The sequence below is a fragment of the Idiotropiscis lumnitzeri genome, chromosome 3 (assembly GCF_059441095.1).
Source record: "Idiotropiscis lumnitzeri isolate Australia: NSW breed Sydney's pygmy pipehorse chromosome 3, RoL_Ilum_1.0, whole genome shotgun sequence".
NCBI lineage: Eukaryota > Metazoa > Chordata > Actinopteri > Syngnathiformes > Syngnathidae > Idiotropiscis > Idiotropiscis lumnitzeri.
The window spans coordinates 8918447-8932912 of NC_142393.1; the positions used below are offsets into that span (position 1 = coordinate 8918447).

General features: G+C 40.3%; 1 protein-coding gene across 3 annotated transcripts in view; it reads left to right on the forward strand.

The window, feature by feature from the left end:
- The window catches only part of LOC148339765 (cadherin-4-like), a 217385-nt gene that overhangs the window by 121396 nt on the left and 81523 nt on the right, over positions 1-14466 (forward strand). The window contains exon 1 of one of the 3 annotated variants that reach the window (XM_088290447.1): positions 3765-3832. The exons of the other annotated variants lie outside the window; for them this stretch is intronic. The gene's annotated coding sequence lies outside the window, so the exon portion shown is untranslated. Of the gene's footprint in view, positions 1-3764; positions 3833-14466 lie in introns of those variants that run through there. 3 annotated transcript variants of the gene reach the window in all.

Genomic DNA, 14466 nt, shown 5'->3' on the forward strand with positions numbered 1-14466 from the left:
TTTTCACGTCCTATCCCCGTTTATTTTGGCCCCCGTCTACCTTGTATACACTTAATAATGTATAGCGTAGCTGTGTTATATTTCAAATCAATTGGTTGGTGGAGTTTCCGCTTTCCCAGTTCTCTCTCCTTGTCTCCTTGTTTTGTTGTAAGTCTCACTCTCTGTCATCTGAATCAAGTCATTGCTGGTCTTCTGTGTGATGTGTGACTGATTCTGCTTGGCATTAGAGAGTCTGTAACGAGTTTTGTCACAACTTGGCCTCATGAACAAATAAAGATCCGATTGCATGGCGTCAGCTGGAACAGTTTAGTCAAACTATAAACGCATAAATGCTGAGATGGAATTTACTTTGCATCCTCAAGAGAATGTATAAGGCCCATAGATTTGCATGCAGTTCTTATCTTTTGCTTTACCAGATAACAACTTCACAATATTTTCCTCAAAATGTAATTTAGTCCTCATCAACCTCTTCTTTCCCTGTCCTGCATCCCCTCGACACTCAATTCTGCATCTTCTAATCGACTTTGTAACACTGCTAAAATGATTCACACTTTCAAATGTTGCTGTTTGCTGTGATTAAAATAAATGTTGACTCCTTTTGACAGGATCATTATGGCAAAAGTCGCTATAGTCGCACTATATTTGGCACCTGGCCCGTCGTAACAAAAAAAAAAAAAGTTTAATGTGCGGTTGCAAATTGTTCACTGCAGCGTGCCGTTAAGCTGCCCGGCTACATCATCCTTGGCGTGGAAAAAATATGTTCTGTCATTTTAGCAGACCATAAATCATGCAGAGTGTAGTTTCTGTTGCAAGAGCAGAATCTCACTGGAAACTAAAACAGAATCTTGTAATTATTTACAGGCACTGGACTTGAGATACTCAAGTAAAAACTTTGAAAAGTGGGTGAACTGTGCAAATAAAGTAGGGAAAGAAAAAGAAATGAAAAGAATGTCTTGATGGCAATGATGTTTGGAAGAAAAATGAGAATAGGATACAAAGGTAGTGAGATGAGGATTTAAGAAAGCAAATAAATCGAAGTAGAAGGGCCTTAGTTAAGTCATCTCATTTGCACAGTTTTCAAGTTTTGTGTCGAATATTTGAAGCACATGAAGAACTCGCATGCATTTTAGAGCCCCAAACCTGCCTGCCCTGTTTTCCATTCGATTTGTTCCCAGAAGCCTTCTGTGCTATTGCTCCTTATTTCTGCTGAGAACAGCAGTCGGCGTCAAGCAGTGGATTTTGACATCCTGACGCAGCTTGTATATCGGGCCAGTGGTTGTCAGTTCACAGAGAGGAAGGGGCGGGGGGGGTTACTCGCCCACGCCTTTAAGGCTTGCCTGTTTGACATCGCTTTCCCTCACCATCTGACTGCATTATCTGCATCCGTATGCAAATCCACTATAAGTCTGTCATTCACTGCCTTTGTAACGTGCTCTTGTAGTTTTGTGTTTGTGTGTGCTGAAAATGGATTGGAGAGAGCGACGAGGTGCTAAGACAGTGGTTTATACCCTGAGGAATCGGAATGAAGTATCACGACATGGCTTGCAGCGCAGGGGCAAAATTTCCATCTCAAAGGAAAAACCATATCGCTCCATTGGAATGCGAAGCCAGACGAGGAGCGCTTGGAGTAATGGCGGACATGTCTGACTCGGGCTTTTTTTCTGACATGCACGTCATTTGAAATGTCTGTAAAGGATGTCTTTTTGCTCCGCCGACATCGTGTGAGGGAAAAGTTCAACTCCAATGTCTGACATTCTACCAGTGCTAATTGGTAGTTTCCTGGTGACAGGAAACACACGCTGCATGTAACATAGTCACAAACATGATGACTGCTGCCCAACCTTTAAAAAAAAGAAAATGTGAGCAGGATTTGGATATTAGGATAAAAGTGTGTTGGCTGTTAATAAAATGTTAATGTAAGAAATGTTTTGTTTTGTCTTGCAAACTTGATGACACCGCTTCAACTAGTTCAAACATGGTATTCTGGTTAATTGCGTTTGTGGAATATGAGTGAAGCAGCAAAATACACCCGATTTTAGCCATCTCAAGCGACGGCCATATTGTTATTTTCGGGGACTGAAAATGACGTCACCGTTACTCAGGGCTCACATAACGACCAATCACAGCTCGGCTTCAGAAAACAAGTGATTGGTCGTAACCTGAGCCGAGGAACGATGAAATGACAGGTGTGTTCTGATTAATTAATAAAAAGATCTGGAGTCAAATACATCGAGTATAATGAAGATATAGGTACTGCACGTAATAGAATCTGAACTCACAGAGAGTATAACGTGTGCAGACACAACTGATAGGAGGACTGTCTGAGCAGCGTCCTCATCGCAGACTAAAGCTCCTCCCAGCATCTGGCTTCAGTTCCGTGAAGACAGATTACTTGCAAAAATAGGTTTCTTTTGACCCCTACTTTGAGCCAGCAATGTCTGATGGGAGTCTTTAGCCTTGATAGGGAACTGGCATCACTTCATAGTTTTCAATTTCATCAAAGGAAGAGCTGGACAGTTTTCAAAATGCTTGGATAAATATGACTTAGAAATTTGAATATATTTTCCAGGTAAAAGTCATCTCGGGCTGACTACACAAGGAGAGAATATCCTTCGAGAATTGCCATTCTAACTTTTTATATAGATATTTATTCAATTATTTTTTTCTCTCAAGAGTACCAAAATATAAAAACAGGAAAAAATATATTTTTAATATATAATTTTCTGCGCCAAAATGTACTGTATAGGAATCTTATACAATTCAAAAGATTTAATATATGTTGGTCATATATGGTCGTATATGCAGTCAGTCAGGTTAGCATCCTGTCGACAGAACTAGGTCCCTTAATGTCCAACTTGTCCTGCCCCTTTCTTGAAGTAGGCTGTACTTTCAAATGTGTCAACCTCAGAGAGCTCAATAATCTCTAATGTGCTACATCTGCTGTGCATGAAAGACTCTCCTGAACAAAGAACAAGAATGTCAGCAAACGCTGGATTTACCGAAGGATTACTGGCAGGTCCTGATGCGTTTGGTGGCTCTCCAAGCCTTGTTAACACACAAAGGTGCTCTACTAATGCTGCACAATTTATCCAGTCCTGATAAAATTGCTACACAAACTTGCGACACAAATAACATCCATTCATTATCCTCTCCAAAAGTAGGACCCAGTCTGATTGAGTGTGAACGGTGCCTGTTTCACGTAGCAATTGTGAATGTGCATTAAGCTCATTACTGCTGTGTGAACCACTACAGTGCAAATGAACAATTCTAAACATCAAGATATAAAACACAACGGCAGCATTGTATCTTGAACAAGAATTGTTTTATTCCCCTTCCTGCAAATGTATCATTTGTTTTCTAAATGCGCCATTGTTGTGTTGGTCTTCCTCTCACTTTTAATACTAAAATATACCATATTTTCACGGCCAAAAGACACGTTGTATCAGTCAGTTGTGGGTGCTATTTCTGTATTTAACACATACACTGGGTGCATCGCACATTGAGGCGCATGCCTGCTCGCGCATGCTAGTTCGCGCATGCTAGTTCGCGCATGCTAGCTCGCGCATGCTAGCTCGCGCATGCTAGCTCGCGCATGCTAGCTCGCGCATGCTAACTCGCGCATGCTAACTCGCGCATGCTAACTCGCGCATGCTAACTCGCGCATGCTAACTCGCGCATGCTAACTCGCGCATGCTAACTCGCGCATGCTAACTCGCGCATGCTAGCGTCAAAATCCACTGCTTGACGCCGACTGCTGTTCTCAGCAGAAACAATAAGGAGCAATAGCACAGGAGGCTTCTTGGCACATATAGAATCGAAACGGGGCATGCAGGTATGTTTGGCATATGTTTAGAGAACAACATTTGCTTGGTTGTTCACACTTTTCATTGAAGCTGAAGCATTTCTGTAGTATCGATATGAGAACATACTCCTGAATGACTGCTAAGCCTTTTGAATATGTCTGATTAAATTAGGTCAAAGATTAACTAAAAGCGAGCGATATTGTTGCAGTCCTTTAAGCAAATTATGTATGCTGTTCGGTGTATTGCCAAGTAAAAAGGCAACGACATGATTTTTTTTTTTTAACCCTTAATTGCATCTAACCATCTACCTTCAAATTACAAAACACTATACTTTAAAATGGACAGTGGAAGGTAAAATAATAAAATAAAATAAACAGTAGATAGACGAGAAAAATGCAAGCTTTTTAAGATGCACAAAGGATTTCAGAGAATATATGCAATTTTCCATGTTTAGTTTTAATCCCTGTGTTCATCTTGTGTATTTGTCATTTCTGGACGCCACCTCATCTGCTATAATCTCTCTATAATTGCATTTTGAGGGAAACAGACGCGTACACATCATCGCACACACAAACGTAAGTCGTTGCACCTGTCTGTGAAAATTTGTCTGCCTAAAGGGAAGGAACAGAAAAGAACAGAGCAGTTTTGTGGATCATTTTGTACGTGCTGTCTGTAAAAGGAATTCCAGCTGCAATGGAGGGATGAATCCAGACAGGAGGAAATATTATCCCCAGTATCCGAGCCCCAAAGCCAGAGTGGACTTAGCGACTGCCTACTGCACCCAGAGAGAGAATCTTTTATAGATTTGAGCAACCAGGGCGGTCCTTTTGTTTCTGCAACCATTCTCTTACACTCACACACACACACACACACATAAATGCTTGTCTATCACAGCGTGTCATGTTTCTGGATGTCAGCATTCATCGGGCCAAGGGCCAGAGAAAGACTCCGTGGAGGAATATGCCGTGGCCTGTCAGCACACAAGGATCAGTCACTATTGATCTCGGCGCTACGTGACCCAAAAGTACACCTCTGCATCAGTACCACCTCGTCGTCTTCCATTACCTCAGTCCTTGAAGAGAACAGAATGACAAAGAGAAAGCAAATCCCATGAGAATCTCATGTTTACTCGAGGCAGTCAATGTGTTTTGCACGGTTCTTTGAATTCAACTTCCATTCGACAGACTGCAAGGTATCACTGGAAAGTGATTTATGTCTACTTGCTTGTTCTCACAACTTATCAGCGACAGTTAAAAGCATTATGCAAGTGTTGTGCATGACCATGTATTGTGTTTGGACTACGAGATGCGCAATTATTTAATTTTACCGAATCTGATTTGCATAGTCCCTGGGAAGTGACAACACTATTTGTTTGGCATTCATGGACAGCATGTGTAGTAAATGTATTACCATCTGTGGATTTCTGTATGAAAATAATTCGATACAGTATTCTATTTTAAATCGGACACAATCCGACACAAATCTATAGCTCGTCTAAAGATCAAATCCATAAAGGTTTATTCTTGTCACGGTATTCAGCAATTATTCCGTTTCAAAACGAGAATTCTATTGATTTTCGGTGCAGGTATGCATGTAACCTGTCAGCACTTCTCCTGCCACAATCAGACTTTAACGGATTATTTGTCCCTGTCAAATCTAGATCCACATTATAGATGTATATATTCTTGGCAAAACTCTGCTTAGGGATTTTTTTTAAAGTCCCAGAAAATTAAAAGTAAATGTCTTGTAAATTGGACACACCGCAGCGCTGTCAAATTTGAATGATGGGGAAAAAAAATAATGACACTTTAAAATCATGATGAAGCTATTCTTCCTGCTCTCAGACACTTTGGGTGTGTCCTCTGAATGAGCTGAAACCACACCTCACTAAACTGTCAATCAAATACCAGACATCTTTTTTATGATGACATATCGCTATGTTTGAGCCACAAAAAGATATCTGCTTTACATGCTTGAAATTAAGATAGGAAATTCTTTCTGTAGGTTGAAGCTTGCATTGCCTCTATGCTAATCAACAATCATTCCATGCAAATATAACTCCAACAGTATTTAAAGGGGATGTCAACCCCATAAGTTTCTTGACAAATAAATGTTCTATCTAGTCCCACTAGTAACTATTCGAAACGTGTCATTCTCATTGCGTTTGTGCATTATGAGTTAAAAAGTAAAATCCGCCCGATTTTGGAAATCTCAGGGGGCGGGCGGCCATTTTGTCACTTGCCGTCGACTGACAATGACATCATAGTTGCTCAGAGCTCAGATAATGACCAATCATGGCTCAGCTTCAGAAAATAGGTGAGCCGCCATTGTTCCTTCCTTGAGCCCTGAACAACTCTGATGTCATTTTCAGTCGACAGAAAGTGACAAAATGGCCACACCCTATGATTGCTAAAATTTTGTAGATTTTGCTTCTTTACTCATACTCAGAGTGTCATGTTTATTCCAGTGAAGACACACAGAACATGTTATTGAAAAAGAAATTTGCGGGGTCTGACATCCCCTTTAAGATAAGGAACGTTTCTTCTTCCATGAAAACACTCATTGTGATGACATGTACTCGCCAAGTCACAACAACTACAGCATATCTAAAAGTGTATGTTGAGACCATCAAATAAATTTGTGAGTCATAAAGCATCAATCGTAATCATTAAATATCCATCACAGGACAGTAACCAGAGGGATCAAGCAGGGGCTGATAAATCAGTTGAAACAGCCCATCAACAGATTTCCACTCGCGTCCTGTTGCATGAATTTTAAAATCTTCCTAAGTGGCCTGCATGGAATTCCAGACGTTCATGATCATAAAACAGCCCATTTGAATCACATTTATGAGTGTGGGGGTGCCCAAATGTGTTTTGATTATTCACTGTGGACCCATGTGAAGTGAATCTCACTCCCCTGGCTTGCAATCTCGCCGCAGCGCAACACTGAAATGAGCATAGCTCGATTCAGTATTTCAAACTGTCGCCGTTGATGTATGTCGCGCAATCCAAAATGTGGCGTTCAAAAATTATTCATTTTGAGTCACCAAATCACATCCATTCGCCCTGTGATCATTTGTTCGGTTGTAAAGTGAAGGGAAGAACATAAATAGCCTTTTAATAAAGCAGGGTATACTTTATGACTTGATGCATGACTTGAACAATTGATGGATTCTCTTGAAATTATCTGACACACTTTCTGCGGAAAATAATAACCTCTGCCGTATAAAAGATATGCATCACGGCTGTGAAAATTGTTCATCTGCTCGACTTCATTAATTCTTGTTCCGATACTGCAATAAGACAGATCTAATGTGTGTGTGTGTGTGTGTGTGTGTGCGCGCGTGTTGGTGGAGGAGATTTTGAGGGGAGATCCTGAGGTGGCTTCTTCCGTCAGTTAGATGGCGACAATATAAATCATAACATAACACAAATGGTCATAAAGGCGATAACGGGCGGTGTATAAGCATTTTATGCCGTCTCGCCACCTCTACATCCACAACAGAAAATAATGACGCAGGAGACGCTCAATCCGTGCGTGCACGCACATTAGGTATCCCCATCCAAGTGGGTTTTACGTGGCAAAATCAAAGCGTGTGCGCCGCTATGTGTTTAATGTGTTTCAGCGAGCGCTCCCAATGGTGCGTTTAAAAGCAACGGGGCAGGGGAGAAAGCCTTCGGTGTTGTGCGCTTAAGAGTACATGTCGTCTTCAATAAAGGATGACAGTTCATGGGTCTACAAGTGCACGCAGCTCCCTGTGCAGTCGTACACGGGACCATTATACGGCACAACAAGCACCTCTTCACAACAGCGCGGGAACATTAGTCCATTCACGATGTTGACGTCTGAAAGGGGAGTAAGATGTGCACACGGAGGATGTCATGGTTCAGCTAATGCTTTTACCTTCAGCGGGAGAATTGCGTGTTCACTATTGTTGGTTTGTCAGTGACGATGTCTGGAAAAGAATTCAGAGCACATTAGTGTCAAATGTGGAGCGGAGGTGGTCATTGAGCCGACGAAATGTAGATTTGGAGTTGGGTGGAGAAGGAATTCTGATTTGAGAAAAGATAGTCTGTTTTGATTGACGTTGTCAGAGCGGTTTTCATTTAGCAATATGTTTATTAAAATAAATGTCGTGTGCAACTGGTTTAGAGTTGTGCAGCATCTTACCAGCTCGTTTTCATTTTACGTGAGTCCAAAGGTGAAAAAAATCAAACCAAATCCATAAACATCTTTGAAATGGGCTTTTATTTTTTGCTCAGAAAATTAAATGTAATGAACTGATTGAAAGCGGCTGTAAATGTTTCAACGGATTTATCAAGCCTTGTTTGGTCGCTGAGTTTGATGGACTGTGACAAATATTTAATGATGACTCTTAATGTTTTAGAACTGACCTGTTCATTTCATTGTCTCCATATAAACTGCTCGCCATCAGCGCTCGTGTTCTGTCACGCCTCTGAGGCTCGGTGGAAAAAAGGTAAATCGTCAACCTAGTTGCTAAAATGCAACAAGCGGAATGTTTTTTTTTTAATCCAAAAGTTGCATCAAAGTATAATCGGAAATGTACTAGCCGTGTTTCAGCGAGCACTCCCAGTGGTGAAGATGAAATCACATGACATATGTAAATCATATAAAGCAGGCTTGGGCAAATTTTTGGATTGGCGGGCCACAATGGGTTCTAAAATTCGACAGAGGGGCCGGACCAGGAGCAGATGAATGGAGTGTTTTGGTAACCTCACCTCATCTGTGGAAAAAAAAATAAATGTAATTTTAAATGGAAGTGAAAAAAAGTATTACAACAATATATATGTCTTTGAAAAAACACAGTATTTTGAAAATAAAACATTAACAAGGTTTATTCATTTCATTTTTAAAGTTTGGCGGGCCGGATTAAAACGTCGAACGGGCCGCATGTGGCCCCGGGCCGTAGTTTGCCTACGCCTGATATAAAGGGTTGCGGCAGGCTTTTATGTCAAATTTGCTAGTCACCTGCACTCTTTGGCTCTTGAGGCGTACAAGAGCCTGATGTTGAGCATTTCTAAGACAGCACATTGCATAATAAATGATGTTTGATATTTATGCTCCAAACATAAGATGAAAAGCAGCCACCGTTAATTAAAAGTGGTGCTCTCTCTCTCTCTCTCGAAATCAGAATGAAATACAAACCTTCGGCACATGCAGGTTGATATGATATCCGTTATTGCTTTTACACGCAGAAGTAGAAAAAACCGGGAAGATCAATTGTCGCACTGGAAGATGATTTAAGAAGAGCTTTGGTCAAGATGTCAAAGTGGCTCTGAGCTATTTCCTACAGTCGGAATAATGAAGATTTAGGATGGATGTTTAATTGATTTGTGTGCCACAAAGTTCATTTATTCAATTTCCATTTCCCCTTTCCACCATTGGGTTTCAGAAAACAATTTTGAAATCATTTTTTCCTTTGATCACTTTCTAATTACATTCAAGTGAAGAGAGCTTGAGCTTCTTCTTCTGTCTCGTTCGCAGGCTCGTTCATGTTTCATCCATCCGTCACGAGTCATGATGGAAATGAAAGCGGACGTTTGTAGTTTCAGAGCTGAGTCGAGGATGTCAGATTGTTAATCTGACAGGATGAGCTGTGAAACTTTTGAAAGCTCTAGTTGGCCACCTCTGGAATGACACATGATCAAGTCAGCAGTCTGTCAGATCATTTGCCAACTCGCTCCTATTTCATTAACACCTTGTAAAAACCGGAGAAGACAAAGAATAGACGTAAAGGTGAACGTGGATGCGTCCCGGAAGTTTACATTTTGGCTTTTATCAACTGGGCAAAACAAAGTGTGATATGCACAAGCTGTGCCGCGAAGGATAAGAAGACAAGAGTGTCGTTATCGGACCTAGACTGTGATTCATTCCACTTCCTGGAGCCCCGTCCTAATCTACTCTTGTTTACTGTGCAGCTCCGATAGCATCTGGAAGCAGACTTAATTGTTCTAGTGTTGCCCATGATTCTTTTGGCCCCCGAGATGCAGCGCAAGGACAATTCAGGGATGAATGAGAGTACATCTCCTCATTTAATCTCTAGTCACATCATATAATTGAAGGCGAACAGACTGTGTCATTTAACGTCCATCTGCTTACCTATCTTTGAAGATAAGCAGCAGATGGTTGCATTATCGCTTTGAAACAAAAAAAAAAGGTGCAAACGTTTGTCTACTTGAATGATATTACAATATAAGTAGTACGACATATAAGTGCCGTCTCATCAAAAAACAGAAAGGACGGCAACACGGTGATGGTGCCTTTTTTTTTTTTTAGTAGGACTTTTAATTACTAAATGTAAAATATTGACATTATAATATTGCAACCTTAATGTGTGAAGAGTTCAGTTGTCGAAAAATATCATTTGGTTTCATTTGATTATATGGAGAACACTTTCAATATTGAATGCAGGAGATAAAACGTACCGCAAAGGCCACGGTTAAAGGTCACACCATCATCTCCTTCGACCTTTGTCTTTCTGCATCAAAGTTAGAACCGTATTAATGTTACTAAAGGTATACATTAGAAGGTGTCCGTCCAGACTGTAGCGCAACTAGCTGTAAGGCGTATCTATTTTTGGTGTGAATACACAGCGCAGTTTGTCTGTTTTGCCTTCTGGTACATATTTTGTATTCACTCCTCCATCCATCCATTATCTGTACCGCTTCTCCTCACTATGGTCCTGATGAATAACAAAATACGAGAAACACTCATGCCTGAGAAAGTTAATTATGGGTTAAGTCTTTTTTGATGTGCCAAATTCCCTCTAGAAGTTCTCATAACAAATACTGTATGGAACACAGCAATGTAGAGGAGTGATTACCTCAGGCTCATGAGCACTAGCTTCTCTCGAAAGGTCCGTCTTGAAAATGTCCCTGTAAGTATAACTGCAATCAAATCCGTACTTTTCCCTTCTTTGGCCATTACGGGCTAAAAAAGCAAGAATATTTTAGATTTTCTAACGCTCACCTTGTAAAACTGTCTGGCGTGGATTTTATGATTCCTTATAGGACACGTTCGTCACCTTCAACGTGAGGCCTGCGAGAAGGCCTTGCTTTCGCCAACACGTGATCTGATTGGCTATAGCAACCGTCACCTCTAAGAGCCTGTTTGCTCACCAAACACAGACAAACTGCACTGTCGATTCTGAAGGCCTCGGACAAATGGGCGTGCCACTGGTACTATGAAATCTGCCTGACAACAATGGGATATATTATGACATGAATATCAAGAATAATTATAATTTAAAAAAATTATATTTATATATATATATTAATTTATAAAACAAATATATATATATAAATATATATATATACATATATAAATATATATAATAATTTATAATATAAATATATAATGTCAATATATAAAATATAAATTGAGATTGACATTGACATTTTTTTTTTTCAGTAATTTTTGCTTGGCGTGTTGTGAGAGTTTAAACCATCTGCCATTGGTTCATTAAATGTTGCGAAACACTGCAGTAGATACATTAGCCAAACTGCTCTTTGGCCTCCCGTCATCTTGCTATTTCAAATGATTGCATGTCGGTTGTAATGGGCAGTTCTGTACTTGCTGCTTCTGCGCTCTCATCACTTCTCACATCTGTAATTAAGGTTTAACATTGGTTTCCTGGACTAGACTGAGGGGCGTATGGGGGACGCATAAGGTCCCTCATTATCTCATTCACCTTTCAGCTTTTCACACTGAATAATGGCGCAATGCTGCCTCCATTTGATTACTGTTCTCTCTCTGCACAGTAACCCTCGGACAGGGCATGCCAATCTGCTTGTTTTCCATTTCTCCCTGCTTCTGCTGTTGCACCTCTTGACATAAAAGAATCATCATCAAATCACACAAATATGAATTAGGTGATTTTTTTTTTTTTTTTCCAACTCTTGTCCCCTTAAACTTCCAATCTCCCACACTCTCCCGCAGTACCTTAATCCCCTCTAGCTGGCTTCACTTAGTACAGGTGGGCCCTTTGAGCCCTTGTGGGAGCTCATTCTTAATTCATCAGCCTCTCTTTGGACAAGTTTGACTCAATCCTCTGGTGTGCCGCAATGTCCTGCAGGTTTGTCAATGACAGCTCTATTCTGAATTGGCAAGTGTCTTCAAGCCCTCAGAGGGAATCCATCCCAGGAGTCGCCAAAGGCAAGGTCACATGTTGCTTTAAAACAAGACAAAGGGAGGACTTGATTTGTTTAAGCTTTTTTTTTTTTTTTTATGTGGGCAGGGCAGGGCATCTTTTGTAGAACATTTGAAATCCCCATGGCAATTGTGGACACTAGTCAGCATTTGAGGTGAATTATGGTTTAGCTTTTACGTATGTATGTAATTGTTGAAAGAAAGTTAGACTTGTTCAGGACTGATAATTACATATTAAAAGCAGCATATTGTATACATAAAAAATCAAACAGAATGTAGAGAGATAAACTGCTTTTAAATATGTGTGCCATTCTTTTTTTTACTTTACGTGAGCAGTATTGTTTCTGAAGCTTGCAACTTGAATTTTTGGGCAAAACGAAAAGCAAAAAAAAAAATAATTGACCGAGTGCTCATAACTCCTAATTTGGGGCACTTGTAAGTCAAAACACTGTGATGATGTTGATACTACTACCACAACAAATAATAATAATAAAAATAATAATAATAATAATGGTAATTATTATTATTATTAGCATTATTATTATTAATAATAATATGATTATTATTATACTTAATATTGCAGAGGATAACCGCATTGAATATAATTTATACGTCCTTTAAGTTTCTGCCGCATCATTAACAGCACTTACATGATACACTGTTAAACCCCACGATGTGGGTTCCTTTTATTTTTTTCTTAAATAAAATATACAGATCCAATCCATCAATTCTAATTCATTGAATCTGTGCGGCCAACTGCATAAATAGGGCCAGAGGAACGCATAGAATGAACAATCCAAACCCACAAACATCCCCATGACCACACGCTGCTAAATGTCCTCAGCATTCACTTATATTGTATTAAATACAACAAGATAAAAGTGACGTCTTGCTCTTGAGCAGCCGCGGAATAAATCATCCCTTCACGAGGATTATAATTGTGAGTTATTATGCTATCTGTCTGAGCCAAGATTGCAGTTATTAATCTCTTTGGGCGTTTATCAAGGGAACTCCGTACTCTTCCTCTTTGTCTCAGTCACAGAACACATCCTGGCATACAAGAGGCACTGTCAGGCTAAGTTAGCGTAATAGACATCGACGGGGGAGCTAACGCATCCGTTTAACATTACTCTTGAGGAATTCATCACTTCGATAGACGAACATGTTGCGGCAGTGTTGTCAACATTTCTGTAAGGTCAATATGAATATTTACAAGACAGCATGGCAACCAACATTTGAGCAGAGCTTGTTTTGCCTGTAAAGAAATTTCCGCCATTTTTTTTTTTTTTTACCATAGCCACTTCCACAACGGAGCCCAGTTGTCTTATTAATCACGCGTTCTCAGGCATCCAGATGTGATATCTTTTCATTAAAGTGTGAAAACAGCGCCACGTATAGCACTTAAACTCATAGAATTGCTGAATTATTTGACTAGGCTCCAATTATAGTGTCATGAGCTCACTAACGAGGGTCACACGAAGTAAAAGCAGCAATTTACTGCATCAAGACGATGCAAATGTACAGCGAATCTCAGACCAGAGGAGGTCAGGCGTGCAAGATGCGACCTGAGGCTGTCTGACCCTAAGATCGGGTCACTGATTCAAGCTACTCCCAAAAAAAAAAAAAGAATGTAACGGAACTAATGATGCCCCTTATTGACCGCAAGCCTTCAGCTTTCAAAGTGAGATTGAGTGACACAAATAGTTGGCCGTGGTGTTGTTGGAAAAAAGCTCCTTAATGAGCAGTCTAATGAAGCAGCAACAGACTTTACTCTCTTATTGTGCTATTCATCAGTTCGCGATTGACTTGATGAAACTCAATTTTTGGGGAGCGTAAAATGTCAACTTCACGTGATGTAAAATACGAGTCCATTAGAAAAAAAAAATGCTTGAATCACTCAAAGAATGGCACAATCTGCTCATCTCATCTGATGTCGGTATTTCTATTCCCGCTGTCACTGTTATTGTGCTCTGTTGTTACAGTTCTAATTATCTCTTTTTCTATGCTACATTTTTCTCCCAGCTTTTAAGTTTTCTTCCCTCCTCCTTTTCCTCCCCCGCCTCCCAGTTGTGAGTTTGTACTATTAAGTGTTGTCCTTGCCGGTTTGGTCGCAACAAAGCATCTGTCTGGTATTCACCGCACAGCATGGCCGTCAGCGACCGCAAATCACACTCCAGCAGGACGGAAAAATAAATGAGACTCAATCTAACCCATGCAGACCACTTCATATTCATATTAGAGATGTTTGTCTCGTGTTAAACACAAGCGATAATTACTACTGATCATTTCTTTGATAGTGGCATTTGGTTAACACCGCGCCATTTCCGAAGCTGCCTCATCACGCATTGTTGGCGTCTCTTTTATTTTCTCTCTATCAGTCGAGTCCATCTCACCGCGGTCTACATATTCAAACAATATAACAGTTGTCTCCCACCCGAAATACAGCTCATTAGAGGTTCTTGGATGGTAACTTTTCTTCTTTGCAGTAATT